Raw genomic sequence first — 15,971 nt, forward strand, 5'->3', positions numbered from 1 at the left:
TCCTTAAAGTCAGGAAAGTACATAGAGCCAAATCAACAGCCTTAATGTCCCAAGAGCCTGAGTTGGAAACAACGAGTAACTGATTTGAGAGATTTCTTATTAAGGGAAACAAATAGGGACTACTTCCAGTAACAACTATCATTTATTCAGTGACTTTCACTTAGGAAACCTCTCAAAATGCTTTACAAAGACAGAGTGGGAGCCCGAGCAAGGTGGGGCATACGAAAATGGGTTGTAGGTTGCCAAAGGCACGGTCTGAGATGTAGGTTTTGGAAGCTGAGAGGGAGGCAGCAAAGTGCAGAGATTTAAGGAGAGAGCTCCAGAGAGAGGGGACAAACTGGCTGAAAGATCGGCCGCTGATGCTTGGACAGAGAGGGCAAGAAATGTGAAGCAGGTCTGAGCCGGTGCAGCGGAGAGAGTGAGCTGGAGACTAGAACTTTAAGGGTTGACAGCGGATAGGGTGGGCAAGGCTGTGGAGGCATTTTAAAGTAAAAATGAAGATCTTAATGTCCATTCACTGGGAGATAGATGGGCTCTTGCAGTCTCATATGTGAGAGAATCTGAGCTGAGGAGTTGATTTTTCTTATTTCTATTCTTTCTGCCAATAAGATGGAATCCAATAATAAAGTGGAGGGATGGTGTATTTGTCGGTGAATGTGGCAGCCAATTTGCACACAGCCTTGAATTGAGTGACCAATTTAATCTGGGGGATTGTCAGCCACGACACCCTTCTGGTTTTAAATTGTACCATGGGATCTTTAACATCCACCTGAACAAGCAGACAAGCATGATCTGGAGCTTGTGTGCAAGGTGATCTACATCTCTTCAGTCCTCCAATCGTACTCAACAACAACCCAACAACAACTTGCATTTATATAATGCCCTTCACATGGGGACTTGTAGGGCCACCCATGTTGAGAAAAACTAAGAGCAAGCCTACATATTGCTTGCACAATCTCTGTTGGTCTCTGAACGACTTACCATTGATTTCCTAAACAGCAGTTTTGCTGATGGGGAATCCTGATATTTATGAACAAATAACATTTTCCAATAAGAGGTCGCATTGCACAGTTGGCATTTCAGATAAAATTGGGACTTTGAAATGAAGAGCTTTGTTGAAAAGCTCTTGTTCTACAATTGGCGACACTTACACCAATACTGAATGCAGTTCTGATAAAAGACATCAAAATCTTATGTGTGGAAACAGAGCCAGGAGAAAATGAGGCCTGAAGGGTCACATCATGTCTTTGATGTGCTAACTTTGAATTTGGTTTTGCCCACAAAATACAGTCAATCCACTTTGCAATATATTCTGTGAAATGCTTTGAGATGTCTCAATAGAATATACGTATATCAAATATATATATATCAAAAGCAAGGATTATTATCATCTTCTGACACCCACATTGCATGATTGAAGGCTTTTGTCAGCCAATAATATATAATAAGCCTGTACTTAAGACTCCTCTCTTCAACCTCTCTCTTTAGGTCACCTTCACCGCTTCAACTTGCTTAGGCTCCCATCCAACTTTCAGTTGTCTTCTTGATGTGAAAAGTGTTTTATAAATTGTTGTTGATCTTAAAAATGATTTATGTTGATGATTGACTCTCTCGGACAAAGTGGCTTTGGATAATCCTGTGGCTGATGAATGGACCATCTATTGAGAGACGACATGAAAACTTTGCTCCATCTCCCTCCGCAGCCAGGCAGATCCCACTTAGCACGCTTGCCTCACACGTGAGAGGATTGCAGGGCAGGGCATAACCTTAGGCAAGTTTCCTTACTCCACACACGCTTCTGTTTACCTATCAATAAGTAGGAACCTAACTGTTAGTCGATTAGTGGATCGCTTTCCGGGAGTAATAATTCCTTAAAACTCAATCCACAACTGTTTATGGGACGCTGCTGTGTGCAATTGGCTGTCACGTTTCATCCACAAAATACACAATCAATGCACTTTAAAATATATCCTGTGAAGCGCTTTGAGTCGTCTCAATGATGTGATAAAGTGGTATATCAAATGCAAGGATTATTATTATTATTATTATTATTATTATTATTCCAGCCATTGCAGAGCTCACCACGTCACCCTGCCCCCTGGGGAAATATACTGAAGTGTCTCCTATGACTGAGATGTCAAAGTTCAATTCAGCATTGAAGATCCCATAATACTGCCTGAAAAGAGAAGGGAGAAGGAAATAATAATAATAAAATTATAATAATCCTTGTATTTGATACAGCGTCTTATTACGTCTTTGAGACGTCTCAAAGCGCTTCACAGGATTTACTGTAAAGTGACTTGACTATATTTTGTGGGTGAAATGTCACTAGTCCGCAAAAGCAGCCCTCGTGTTCCCCTCTTCTGGAGCTCTCTGTTCCCTTCTCCTTCACATGTGCATTGTTTTTTCTTAAACACATTGATGCTTCTTGCTTCAATCACAGCTTTCGGTAGTGAGCTCCAGATTCTCACCACCCTCTGTGTGAGAAAGTTCCTCCTAAACTTCCTATTAGATCTGTTGTTAGCTGTTAGATTTCTGATGAACTGCCTCACATCTGTGAGCAGTTAATTGAGCCGCCAGACATTTAATTGCGGTTGGGAAGTTGGGTCAAATTGGTGTGAAGTGAGTGATGCCAGGTATGTTGTAGACCAACATAAGCTTCAGTGTTTCCAAATGCAAAGGTTATCTCAGCATCCCCCCGAACCCAGTCAGAGACACTGGTCTGACCATGTATTCTCCCCCACACACACCTGATTACCCTTCCAACACGGCTGTACAGAGACCAGCATGTAATGTGTGCTTGTGAACTCACCACAATCTGATTCTACTCCTGAGATAGCAACCCTTCCATCCGCTCAAGTGTCTTCCTGCCATCTCCAGGCAAATTAAACAGGAGCTGAGCTGGAGTGCGTTTTAACAATAATAATAATCCTTGCACTTGATATAGCGGCTTATCACGTCTTCGAGACGTCTCAAAGCGCTTCACGGAATATATTGTAAAGTGGATTGACTGTATATTTTGTGGGCGAAATGTGGCAGCCAATTGCTCACAGCAGTATCCCATAAACTTTCGTGAATTGAGTGATCAATTTATTATTTATTTATTGGTGGAAGGAATTATTACCCCTGAAAAAGCGATCTGCCAATCAACTTACGACCGGGTTCCTACTTACTGCTAGGTAAACAGGCATGTAGTGTAAGGAAACTTGCCCAGTGTTTCGCCCTGCCCGGGAATTTAACCCATGTCTCTTGCTTGCGAGGCAAGTGCTCTAACCATTGAACTACAGGACTCCACCTGGGATGTTTCTGTCTTGGATACTCCTGTTTTCTGCTAAGCGGAACACTTGCCAAGACAGAAAGATCTGATGGGACAGAGGAGGGGGGAGGGAGGATGAAATTCCAGTACCATTCTTCAGGCTTCAAGGTTAGCGAAGGGCAGCGATAACCATGGCAAACATGTGCCCACAACTGGACCAGAACAGCGGAAGCTTCAAGCCGTTACCTGACTGACTACACATAGCAGAGCCACAGACAGACATTCTTCTTCAGCATTAGGACATAGGACTTGTGCACAGGACTCTCTCATTTGATTTCTTGCCGGGGGATCCTTGTGGATATCCCAGATGAATCAGAGATGGATTTGAGGGAATTCTACTCTGGCTGAATGACAAGCACATCCTTTGCGCCCTGGGACGTGAAGGGCAATTTAGAAGTGTAATTTGTTGTCATTGTTGTTTGGCCATGTTCCATTATGGCAGAACTCGTAAGCTATCAGCTTGACTCGGTTGGTAGCACTCTCGCCTCTGAGTCAGGTGTTCTAGGTTCAAGTTCCATGTCAGTGTTCACTCACAATCCATAAAGTACGGATCTTACAATCCCACTGTTGATATGAAAACAGCTGGTAATAATAATAATTCTTGCATTTTGTTATAGATCCTTTCACATCTGAAGGACATCTCAAATTGCTTCATAGGTTCCACAGGATCATTTGCATTTATGTAGCGCTGATCACTGAGGCTAACCTTGTGTAAGATTGTCGCTACGTATTCACTCATTCATGGCTGAGTGGGAAAAGGCACATCACTTGCTAGTTCCCTACTATTAGCTGCAAATTTTGCCTGGCACAGTTGAAGGAGGGCACCTATTCCTGCTCATACGGAGCTGCTGAGCTGATAAAGGCAATGACATAGGTTGTTTGAGAGGAGCAAAGCTATTCCAAACGCAATCTGTTTCCTAAGAGGTGGGGGAATGTCAGTAACCTCAATCCCTTTGCCTGTCTTCAGATTGCACCTGAAAATCTTCCTCTTCTACAGGGCCTACCCTCTCTCCCAAGCTCAGCATCAAGCTCCTCCATTGATAAGTGCTCCGAGACGACATCCAGTGTGAAGGGCGCTACATAGATGCCAAGTTGTTGTTGTTTTATATGGGTTCTGAGGCTTGCCCAAAATAGGAAATATTCAGTTGTCCAGGACAAGGATTCCGTGACCTCAAAGAAACAGACCATTCCAACCCAACCCAACACAGCTCCTTTCGCATCAGAAGGACACCTCAAAGCCTTGATATCATCACTGGGCACCTGAGCTGGGAGTGAGAGACTGGGGGAGGGAAGGGGAGGGATGATTGGAGGTGAGGTCAAAGAGACATAAAATCCACAAAAGAGCCAGCACAGTTTTCATTGCTGCAGTTGAGTACGCTGCATGCCTCCTTGATTTCCACCTGGACTAAGCAAGGCTCAGGTTGGCTCGGAGATTACTGCAGGGCCATTTGAGATGGAATTAATCCAGAGAACCGTAATGGCCAAGTAGCTGAAGGAACATTGAAATGACATAAATCAACAGAAATCAGGATTAATAGCAGTGAGCAGCAAGCGGCTTAAGGAACCAGTGATATACTAGTTTATCTGGGTGGATGGACACAACAGATTGAGCTGTTAGGAATGAAGAATGTATTTCATGTTTCAAACTGCTTCCGAATGCAAAAGGACTCTCTGTGGAGGTCAGTTTCAGCGACCAGCAAATGTCCTTAACCTGCCTTTTTTTTTGCTTTACCCTCAAGAATGAACGTAACATAAAGAGGTACTGCCTTCACAGGACATTGTAATACAACAACAAAATTATATTCGTAAAGCGCCTTTCACGTCGGGAGGACGTCCCAAGTCGCTGAACAGTCGGAGATCAGGATCCGAGTGTAGGGGATGGGCGTAAGGGTTAGGGGGGAGGGAGGGCAGAGAGGTAGGAGGTCAGCTGAAGTGAGGACGAGGATTTCAGAGACGAAGGTAGGGAGGTTTTGGCGGGCGGTAAATTAGGAGAATTTTGAAGGAAAGACTGGAGGGATGATAGGGTGTAATATTCTTTGCACTTGGCATAATAATAATAATAATAATAATAATAATAATAATAATATTTTGCATTTGGCATAAGCACCTTCTACATCGGGAGGTCCCAAAGTTCTCCACAGGATTTACTGTGAAGAGGAGTGACTGTGTACTTGAAGGTGAACTATCACAGAGAGTCAGGCGATGTGAACTGAAGTTTATGGTCTTATCTCAACTTTATCCTTTCAAAAGGAAAGCTCTTTTGCTGAGTGCTTTTTGTTAAACAAAGACGTTATCTGATAGTTTGAGGGGCTTGTGGTCTATCAGGCATTGATACAATGCAACAACAACAACAACAAAATTACATTTGTATAGCCCTCGCTCTCCACAACATCTTTCTCAGCACCGTCACCGGAAGAAATAAAACAGTCTTTTGAGGTTTATTAGCACAAGGAAACGCCGCAAACTTGCCCCCCCACCAATGCTTAATGGAAACACTTAAAAGAAGAAAGGTGGAGCGAGGTGACCTATAAAGCACTGCGAGAGATTAGGCTACATGAAAGGTGCTATTTAATGCAAGTTGTTGTTAAATCTGGATCTGGGTGAGTGCTGCTCATAGTAGATGTCTGAAACCTCATTGCCAACTGTAGGTGCGTATTCCTGACTGTCCAGCGCCTTGGGATATCCTCCTGACGTGAATGATGTTATACAAATGTAATTTGTTTTTGTTGTAGGACCTCCTGATGCTATAGTCAAATAATTACAAAGACTGGACAACTCAGAAACAGACCACTTGGCCCAACCAGTCTCTGCCTGTGTTTATACTCCACACAAGCCTTCACCCATTCCTGACTCCCTTCTCCTCCCCTCTCCCTCACGGGAAGATCCAGCTTGCTCTTGAATGCATCTACATGATCTGATTCAACCACCATTTCCAGGGCATTGGGCAATGGAATATGGTTAGGTTTTCCACAGCCCGGAGCTACACGGTTGACTTCTGCTTGAGATTTGCTTCCAATTTGTTCCAGACACTGACTTCATGTCTGGGAGGCCATTCTGTCAGCCGGGTTGTTTTCATGGCCTGTAAAGCATCTCTTTGTGTGACCAGTCCCTGCATTGCCAGTCCCACCGGTCACATTGATATTTCCCAGCCAAGAAAACATCTCTTCACCAGGCTGCGCTAGGAATGCATCACATTTTCCCCCAAGCACCGTCGAGGAGGTAATTGTATTAAATGAGCTACATTTCATAATTAACATCATCGAAATATTAGTCATTGGTCATTCAGGCAATGTCTGAACAATGTACGATGATAGGAAATTAATTGACCTATCATTTGTTCATCTGCACCAGACCACTTTGGCAATTGGACTTGCTGTTTCAGCTCCATCCCACTTATATTGGATTGAACATGTTGCCTGGAGTCAAACGAGTGGTTTCTCATTGGTAGGGAGGTGTGCTGTGAAAACATCTGTCTGTCCCAATAGACTGTGTCCAAACAGATTCCCATCATGGACTGTCTCCTCCTTGGTGAACCTTGAGTGTCAGACGAGCTCAGTTGGTAGCAATTTCACCTTTGAGTGTAAAGGTTGTGGTTTCAAACCCCACTTCAGATTTTTAAGCTCACAATCCAGGCAAACGCTCCAATGCAGTGCTGGGGGAACTGATGCATTGTCGGAGGTTCCGTCCTTCGGATAAGATGTCAACAGCTACAATAACTTGCATTTATACAGCCCCCTTCACGCCGGGCAGCATTCCAGAGTGCTTAACAGTGGTGGAGTCTGACCCTGAGCCAGGGGGAGAGGGAAGGGTAGGTGATTGTAAGCACGATCAAAAAGGTCTTTAGGCAGGATTTGAAAGTGGGGAGGAATGGGACAAGGTGGAGGGATTGAAAGAGAGAGTTCCAGAGTTTCGGGGGCATAGTGACTGCAGGGGAGGAGGCAAGGGACGAATAGGAAGCCGGATCCAGCCGAGCAGAGGCAGCAGGTGGGTGGTGGAGTGGGGGGTGGACAAGTCGGAGAGGTAGGGAGGTGCAAGGGCATGAAGGGATTTGAGAGCAAATGAGACGATCTTGAAGGCAATCCATTCAGAAATTGGTGTGATGGAGGTCCGGAGTTTGTGCGGGTCAGTATCCTGGTGGTGGAATCCTGAATTAATTGTAATTTATGTACGACGGAACTGGGGAGGCCAGTGAGGAGGGCATTTGAAACGTCAAATCGAGGTCTTGTCTGCCCACTCACGTAGACATTATAGATCCCTTAAAAAGGGAAGGGAGTTTCTCTCTGTACCATTGGCAGCGAATTTGCACACAGCAATGTCCCACAAACAGCCACAAAGTGAATGATCAGTTTTATCAAGACGGCTATTGGCCAGGACATTAGGAGAAACTCTCTTCACTCATCGAATAATGTTCTGGGATCTTCAACATCTACCTGAACATACAGATGGAACCCCATTCGAAGGACAGCACTTTCGACAATGCAGCGCTCCCAGAATGTCAGCCCAAAATGAGGCTATATATCAAAGGATTGTTATTCATCTGAATAATATCTGAAAGTACCGAAAATCTTGTGACTTATAGGTGAGAATGCGACTGAATGCAATCAGCAGTTGCCACTTTTATCATCTCGTAAGGTAAAATAGGTGAAAGCGGGTCGAACGAAGAATATAACAGGAGAAGTGAGTGAATTTGCAATTGACCCAATAAATGAAGAAAGAAAACATGCTATTCTCTTGCTATTCTTACATTGCTGTTAGTTACATGGAGTGGCTGGTGCCCTTTCACTTGTCTGCATTACCCAGACCAGCCAGCTCAGCGTCACTAACACAGAGGGTTGTTAACGTTCCCAGGAATTGTGCGGCATTGCCGAAACCAGTCATTTTTCACTTTCAACCCCTCTTTGAAGATGGTCGCTGATAAGAAGGTACCTTTTCACAGTGCTGCGGTTAATCGCTGAACATAAATTGAGCGTTCAAAGAATTATGAGACGAGATTAGTGCTTTGTGCTGTAGATCTGATTTGCGATCAGTTTGAAATACAACCTCACGCTGCAAAAACAGAGTTACTGCAGTTCTGTAAACACCCGTAGCCAGGGTGAGGGACGCTGATGTCTGTCTGCACCAACACATTGAACTCTCCATGATGAGAGCGTGAAACCGTATGGCTCGCTTTGCAATGCTGCACTTAATTACGAGTGCCTGCGGGAGAACTGGGGTAATTCAATCCTCTATCAAGATTCTTAAATGAAGATATATGGCTTATACTGGACACGAGACACAAGCAGATTTAAGCAGTGTGCAAAAATATATTGTGCTGTCGATTAGATGTTGTCATCAATGTGGCATATACTGTGGCACTTACCAAGACTTGTTAATGAAGCTGGATGGGATGGACGGACTCTTTGATTATGTACATAGGAGTGATCCCGTAGCATTGTGGTTAGCGCACTCACCTCGCAAGCGAGAGGACCCGTGTTCGATTCCCAGGCGGGGCGAAACCTGAGGCAAGTTTCCTTACTCCACATCCCTCTGTTTACCTCGCAGTAAGTAGGAACCTGGTTGTTAATCGTTTGGCGGATGGCTTTTCTGGGGGTAATAACCTCTTAAAAATTAACAATAATTTGGTCTCTCAGTCCACATCTGTTTGTGGGACATTGCTGTGCACGATTGGCTACCGCATTTTGCCCACAAAATATACAGTTTACACTTTACAATATAGTCTGTGAAGCGCTTTGAGACGTCTCGAAGACCTGATAAGGCGTTGTATCAAATGCAAGGATTATTATTATTAGGAAATGGAGCTAAGTGAAGCCTGTGCCTTGTGAGCCGAGCAACACAACTAGAGGAGGAAATAACTGACAACTGCTCAAAAACAAGCCGGTAAAAATAAATATTTTCACCAGGAGCTGCATTTCTATAGTCAACGCCCTGGGTAGACAGACGTGCAAGGCAGGAGCAGAACATCAATCTTTAAAGATTGGGATCTTATTTTTATCTCTATCTACGGCGCTGTCTGGCAGGACACCCAACCCCACCAGGCTCTTAAAATCCATCAACCAAGGTTTGTCCTGTTCAGGAACTCCAGGTCTTTAGCACCTCCACCAATGAGCATTGGCATGTCAACAACAACAACGACAACAGTAACAACAACAACAACAACAAGATTACATTTGTATAGTGCCTTTCACGTCGGGAGGACATCCCAAGGCGCTGGACAGGGTACTGCATTTCAGACCCGAGCTGGGGTCAGGAGGAAGAAGGGAGGGGAGGGGAAGGGGGTGGTGGATGGCATGGTCGAAGAGGAGGGTCTTGAGGCGGGACTTGAAGGAGGCTAAGGAGGGGGCGAGGCGGAGTGACTGGGGGATGGAGTTCCAGAGGTTGGGGGCAGAGTGGCTGATGGTGGGGTGGCTGGGTTGGGGGACGTGGAGCAGGCCAGAGCCGGCTGAGCGGCGGGAGGACGTCCCAAGACGCTGGAAAACAACAACAACTTGCCTTCAAGCGGGATAGCGTCCCAGAGCGCTTGACAGTAGTGGAGTCTGATCCTGAGCCAGGGGGAGAGGGAGGGAAGAGGTGACCGTACGCACGATCAAAAAGGAAGGTCGACAGGTGGGATTTGAAGGTGGGGAGGGAGGGGGCAAGGCAGAGGGATTGAGGGAAAGAGTTCCCGAGTTTCGGGACGAAGTAACTGAAGGCAAGATCACCAATGTTGGAGCGGAGGGGACGAGGGATGAACAGGAGGCCGGAGCCAGCTGAGTGGAGGCAGCAGGCAGTGGAGTGGAGGGGTAAGCGAATCGGAGAGATAGGGACGTTTGAGGGCATGAAGGGATTTGAAAACGAGTGAGAGAATCTTGAAATGGATCCATTCGGTGATTGGGAGCCAGAGGAGCCATAGAAAGCATAATAACCCTTGCATTTGATGCATGCTTTCACATTGGGTGGATGTGCGCACAGCAATGTCCTTCACACAGCCGTGCAGGGAAAGATCAATTTTCTCTCGGGGATTGTTGGTCAGGGGAATCCCAATGAATGACTGGAAAGCCACAGATTGGAAAGTTGAGAAGCCATAAGGCGATGTATCCTAGAATGACAATTTCAGGTACCACAAAAAAGTCTCAAAATAACAGCTGAGCCCATTGGTAGCACCAGGAGGTATACACCGACTGCTGCTATATACCACTAGGTCCTTCCATCACAGGATCTGAAATAATAGTCATAAAATCAATGTAATCCAGGCTCCATTGGGAAGCATATAGCATCTTTGTGGAGTCCTGCAGCTCAGTGGTTAGAGCACTCGCCTCGCAAGCGAGGGGACCTGGGTTTGATTCCCAGCCTGGGTGAAATGTTGGTCAAGTTGCCATACTTCACACTCCCCTGTCTATCAAGTAGTAACTAGGAAGCCGGTTGTTAGTCGATTGGCAGATTGCTTTCTGGGGGTAATAATCCCCTAAAAAAAACTAATAATAATTTGGTTACTCAATCCACGACTGTTTATAGACACTGCTGTGTGCAATTGGCTGCCGCATTTCACCCACAAAATACACAGTCAATTCACTTTACAGTATATTCTGTGAAGCTACTTTGAGACGTCTCGAAGACGTGATAAGGCGCTATATCAAATGCAAGGATTTGATAACATTATTATTATCTTGAGTATTGGTTATCTTAACACAAAGGAAAAATTGTCTTCCAACACTCTGCGACCCTATCCTGCATGAGGGGCCCTACATAAATGCAAGTTGTTGTTGTTCCAAAAGATTCTTATGGAGTGAAAATTCTGCAAATAAGGATCATCATGGAATGTTTGTTCTTGATGTTTAACAAACCTATTTGTATTTGGCGCCCAATTTGCGAGATTTGCAAAAGGAGTTGTGAAAAAAAACTCATCCTGCAAATAATAATAATATAATAATTGTTGCATTTGATATAGCACCTTATCACATCGTTGAGATGTCTCAAAACGGTTCACAGAATATACCGTAAAGTGAATTGACTGTATTTTCTGGGCAAAAAGCAGCAGCCAATTGCGCACAACAGTGTCTCACAAATGTTATCCCCAGAAAAGCAATCCGCCAATCGACTAACAATCGGGTTCCTACTTACTGCTAGATAAACAGAGGCGTGTGGAGTAAGAAAACTTGCCTAAGTTTCCGGCCTGTCTGGGAATCGAACCCGAGTTCTAGCGAGGCGAGTGCTCTAACCAATACTTGGATGTTTGTCAGAACATCCCTCTGAGAACACATCTCAGATACAATCTTGCACCGGGAATCTCCTTGAGCCCAGAATGTGCTTTCGCGGATGTCAGAAGTGAGATGAGAAAAGAATTGGGGATTAGGTTAGTAAGCAAGCAAGGGAGAGGTTAGAGGGACTTTCTTCACACAGAGAGAGGTTGGTAGAGTTTGGAATTATTACAAGATTCACCTGTAAAACAACAGTGACTACATACAGTGACTATATCCCGTGAAGCGCTTTGAGATGTCCTCCTGACATCACAGGTACTAGATTAAATGCAATTATTATTATCATCATTTTTACCACAAGTGGCTAATGAGGATGGTTCGACAGATTCATTCGAAAGTGAACTAGATAAACACCAGAGCAATAAGTGCATTGAGTGATGTGGAGGGAGCATTGGGAGGTAGGTTAAGTTAAAAAGGGCAGAATGCATGCTTCTGGGATGAATATTCCCACGTTTCTAACTTGCTGGTTCAGAGAGAACAATCTTATGTCTGTAAAATGAACTACTGTTTCTTTCAATAAACAATCAGAGTAAAAAAAAAACTTGTTTTCTGGAAGCGATCTGCTGCTAAATCCCTCACCTGTAAATATCAGCTCCAGTTAGGAAGATGACAGTAACAGATAAAGCCATACATAGGCACAGGAGAGTCCTCATCGATTTCCACTAGAATCATATTATAACCATGCAGAGTTCATTTATAACTGTTAAGATTCATAGGTCTGCAATTCAATGCTTCAATAAATTAGTCAGCGCTGGAGGAAGCTCACTAAGTGTAAATATTTTATCTGGGTTTTTTTTTACACGTTCGTTTCTCAGTTTGTCAACAGAGATACGGGAGGTGGAGGGCTTGGAACCTGGTCAGAAACTTTCAGTTGGATTTCAATCCCTTTCTATCAATTTGCTCTAGTTGGTGGCTTTGACCAACCGAGGTTGGGTCAGTTGTGTGCTTGTGAGGTGAATCTGGTTGCAATAATCATAATCCTTGCATTTGATATAGTGCCTTAACGCGTCATTGAAACGTCTCAATGCTTTCCATTGCCTTGGGACATCCTCCCGAAATGAAAGGCGCATGTATACATATATTGTTGATGACTCAAAGTGCTTCACAGAATATACTGTAAAGTGAATTAACTGTATATTCTCTGGGAAAAACCAGGCAGCCAATTGTATACAGCAGTGTCCCACAAACAGTCGTGGATTGAGTGACAATATTAGTATTTTTTTTGAGGGATTATTAGCCACGGAAATTGATCTGCTAATCAAGTAAAGAAACTTTCCTAAGGTTTTGCACTGCCCGGGAATCGAACCCAGGTCCTCTCGCTTGTGAGGCGAGCCTGCTAACCAATAAGTTGGTTGTGATGGGGACACGTTCTCTGAAGGCTGTGTCTTCTGGTCTGGTACTGAGCTATACAGACCAGGATCACCTCAATGCAATCTCCATTGAGTGAGGTAGGCAATGGTAGTGGCCAGCAGTGGACCTCACTGTCCCTTGAGTCTAAGGTGAATAATCAGGTCCCGATCACTCGCCGATGATGGAACAAAATCAGACAAATATATTTCCATCTTATTCTGTTCCCTGAAATGTAGTTGTGAGTTGTCCGTTTCTGTAACACCAAGAAATCCATCCCATAATAATTTTCAATGGCTATCTGTGGGACATTGCTGTGCGTAAACTGGCTTGCCCAAAAAGTACACAGTCACTCCACTTTACAATATATTCTGTGAAGTGCTTTGAGACGTCTGGACGACGTGATAGAGCGCTAATGCAAGGATTGTTGTTATATTATTATTATAATAATATCACTCCAAAAACACAAGCATGGTTTAATTTCTGTCATCTCAGCAAATTAAAGAGGGAAGAAGATTTAAGGTGACATATTACATAAATCAAATCCAGAGACACACACACACAAAAAAAATTGAACTCACAATTGCTGATGCTGGCAGTTACTGCAGAAGTGTGCTGGCTGTGTTTCTCTGATGAGTGTATGTGTTTCAGAATTTTATGGTCCTCGCTCAGTTTGTTTCTGGACTCAGGACAGGGCAAATTTCGCCCCAGGGACACAACACCTCATCCAGGGACTGTTACTGGAAATCAGGGATATATGGTCACCGTAAACTAGATGGGTGGTGACTAAGGGTTATGGGAAACCATTTTTTNAACCCTGGGCTGACTAGATAGGCCCTGATGTCTATTCAGTCCTGTATGTAGATGCTCGGTCTTTGAACATATTCAAGACTGAGATTGATAGATTTATAAAGGATAGAGGGATTAAGGGATATGGCGGGCAGATGGAGTTAGGTTAGAAGATCAGCCATGATCTTATTGAATGGCGGTCAGACTCAAGGGACTGAATGGCCTACACCTGCTCCTAATTCCTATGTTCTTATGAACTCATGTTCTGATCTGAAGATAAAGTGTGTTATTAGCCTTGGGCGGTCCACAGTACTGGGAAGTGTGAAATTATTCACCTAGGTAGTAAAAACAGAAAAGCAGATTATTTTCTAAAAGGGAAGAACTTAAAATATCTAAATTTGCGGATGATACCAAGCTAGGTGGGAGAGTAAGCTCTGAGGTTAACACAAAAAGGTTGCAAAGGATTTAGATAGGCTTGGGGAGTGAGCAAGAAGGTGGCAAATGGAATATAATGTGGGTAAGTGTGAAGTTATTCATTAGGTAGTAAAAAGAGAAATGCAGATTATTTTCTAGAGGGGGCGAGACTAGATAGTGTTAGTGTTCAGAGGGATTTGGGTGTCCTTGTACACCAGTCACAAAAAGTTAGTATGCAGGTACAGCAGCAACTAGGAAGGCTAATGGCATGTTGGTGTTTATTGCAAAAGGATTAGAATACAAGAGTAGGGAAGTCTTGCTGCGCTTGTATAAGGCCTTGGTGTGACCGCACCTAGAATATTGTGTGCAGTTTTGGTTTCCATATTTAAGAAAGGACATACTCGCCTTAGAGGGGGTGCAGCGCAGATTCATTAGGTTAGTTCCTGGGATGAGGGGGTTGACCTATGAGAATGGATTGAGTAAACTAGGGCTGTATTCTCTAGATTATAGAAGAAGTAGGGATGATCTTATAGAAACATATAAGATTCTTATGGGGCTTGACAGAGTAGACAGTGTGAGACTGGTTCCCGTGGTGGGAGAATCTATAACCAGGGGTCACAGTCTTAAGATTAAGGATCAACCTTTTCGAACAGATTTGAGGAAACACTTCTTCACTCAGAGGGTAGTGAATTGATGGAATTCTCTATCCAGAAGGCTGTAGATGCTCAGTCCTTAAGCATATTCAAGACTGAGACTGATAGATTTCTGAAGGATATGGGGATAAGGCGGGCAGATGGAGTTAGGTTAGAAGATCAGCCATGATCTTATTGAATAGTGGGGCAGGCTCGAGGGACCGAATGGCCTACTCCTGCTCCTAATTCCTATGTTCCTAAGAACTCCATTGTTGAAAGTCTGACCAGCCATACTGACTCAGCAATGGAAAATGGAGGATAAGTCTACAGCCTGGGATTCTTCCCACTCGGCTCCTGTTAACCCTACAACAATAATAATAATAACAATAATAATACTCCATGCATTTGATATAGCACCTTATCTTGTCACTGAGACGTCTCAAAATGCTTCACAGCAAAGTGGATTGACTGTGTATTTTGTGGGCGAAATGTGGCAGCCAGTTGCGCACAGCAGTGTCCCAACAAAAATCCATGGGGCGAGTGACCAATTTTATTTTGGAGGATTGTCAGCCAGGGCACAAGCCAAAGCCCTGATGTTTGGGGTGGTACCAGACAGACAAGCTGCAGAGGCTTGCCAAGAAGATCTCTCATTGGTAAACTATTTAGACTGCAGCAAGTTACCCAAATCTACACGCTGTGGTCCTTGAGCCTTAGCTCTCGTTAATCTGTGTCTTAACTTCCCAATTTTAGGCAAGCAGGGTGTTGCCTTGAGGGGGAGAGAAATGTATTCCATTCCTGACACAGGGAAACTTTCATGCAGATGTGTAGCTGTCTGTCGTTTGGTTAAGCTTCTATTAAGCCCCGTGATGGGTTTCCACGTACGTCAGACACCCATCTGACCAACAAAATGTCACCTTAGGGTACATTGTGATAATTGTTCTGCAGGCCTGACTAATGATTCAGTAAATCTAATACGGGTGTGTAATTAATTCCCAAATACAGCACCACACAGCCCCTGGGTCAGTGTGAGTGACAATCTCGGTGGCTTTCACATTTGATATTGAAGTTTTGCAAATCACCTCCCATCAGCTATCTTCCTGTTCCATTTGCTGGAGCTGGGCTTATCCAATTTCCCGACCTAGGGATATAGTCTCTGATTGCTTTGATGTACCTGCTATTAATAGCCTGGCATTGGGTGGGAGCAGTTCATTATAGGAAATGCATTGCCCAAGAAGAAAG

Source organism: Callorhinchus milii, unplaced genomic scaffold, assembly GCF_018977255.1.
Source record: "Callorhinchus milii isolate IMCB2004 unplaced genomic scaffold, IMCB_Cmil_1.0 Scaffold15, whole genome shotgun sequence".
In the NCBI taxonomy this organism is placed as follows: Eukaryota; Metazoa; Chordata; class Chondrichthyes; order Chimaeriformes; family Callorhinchidae; genus Callorhinchus; species Callorhinchus milii.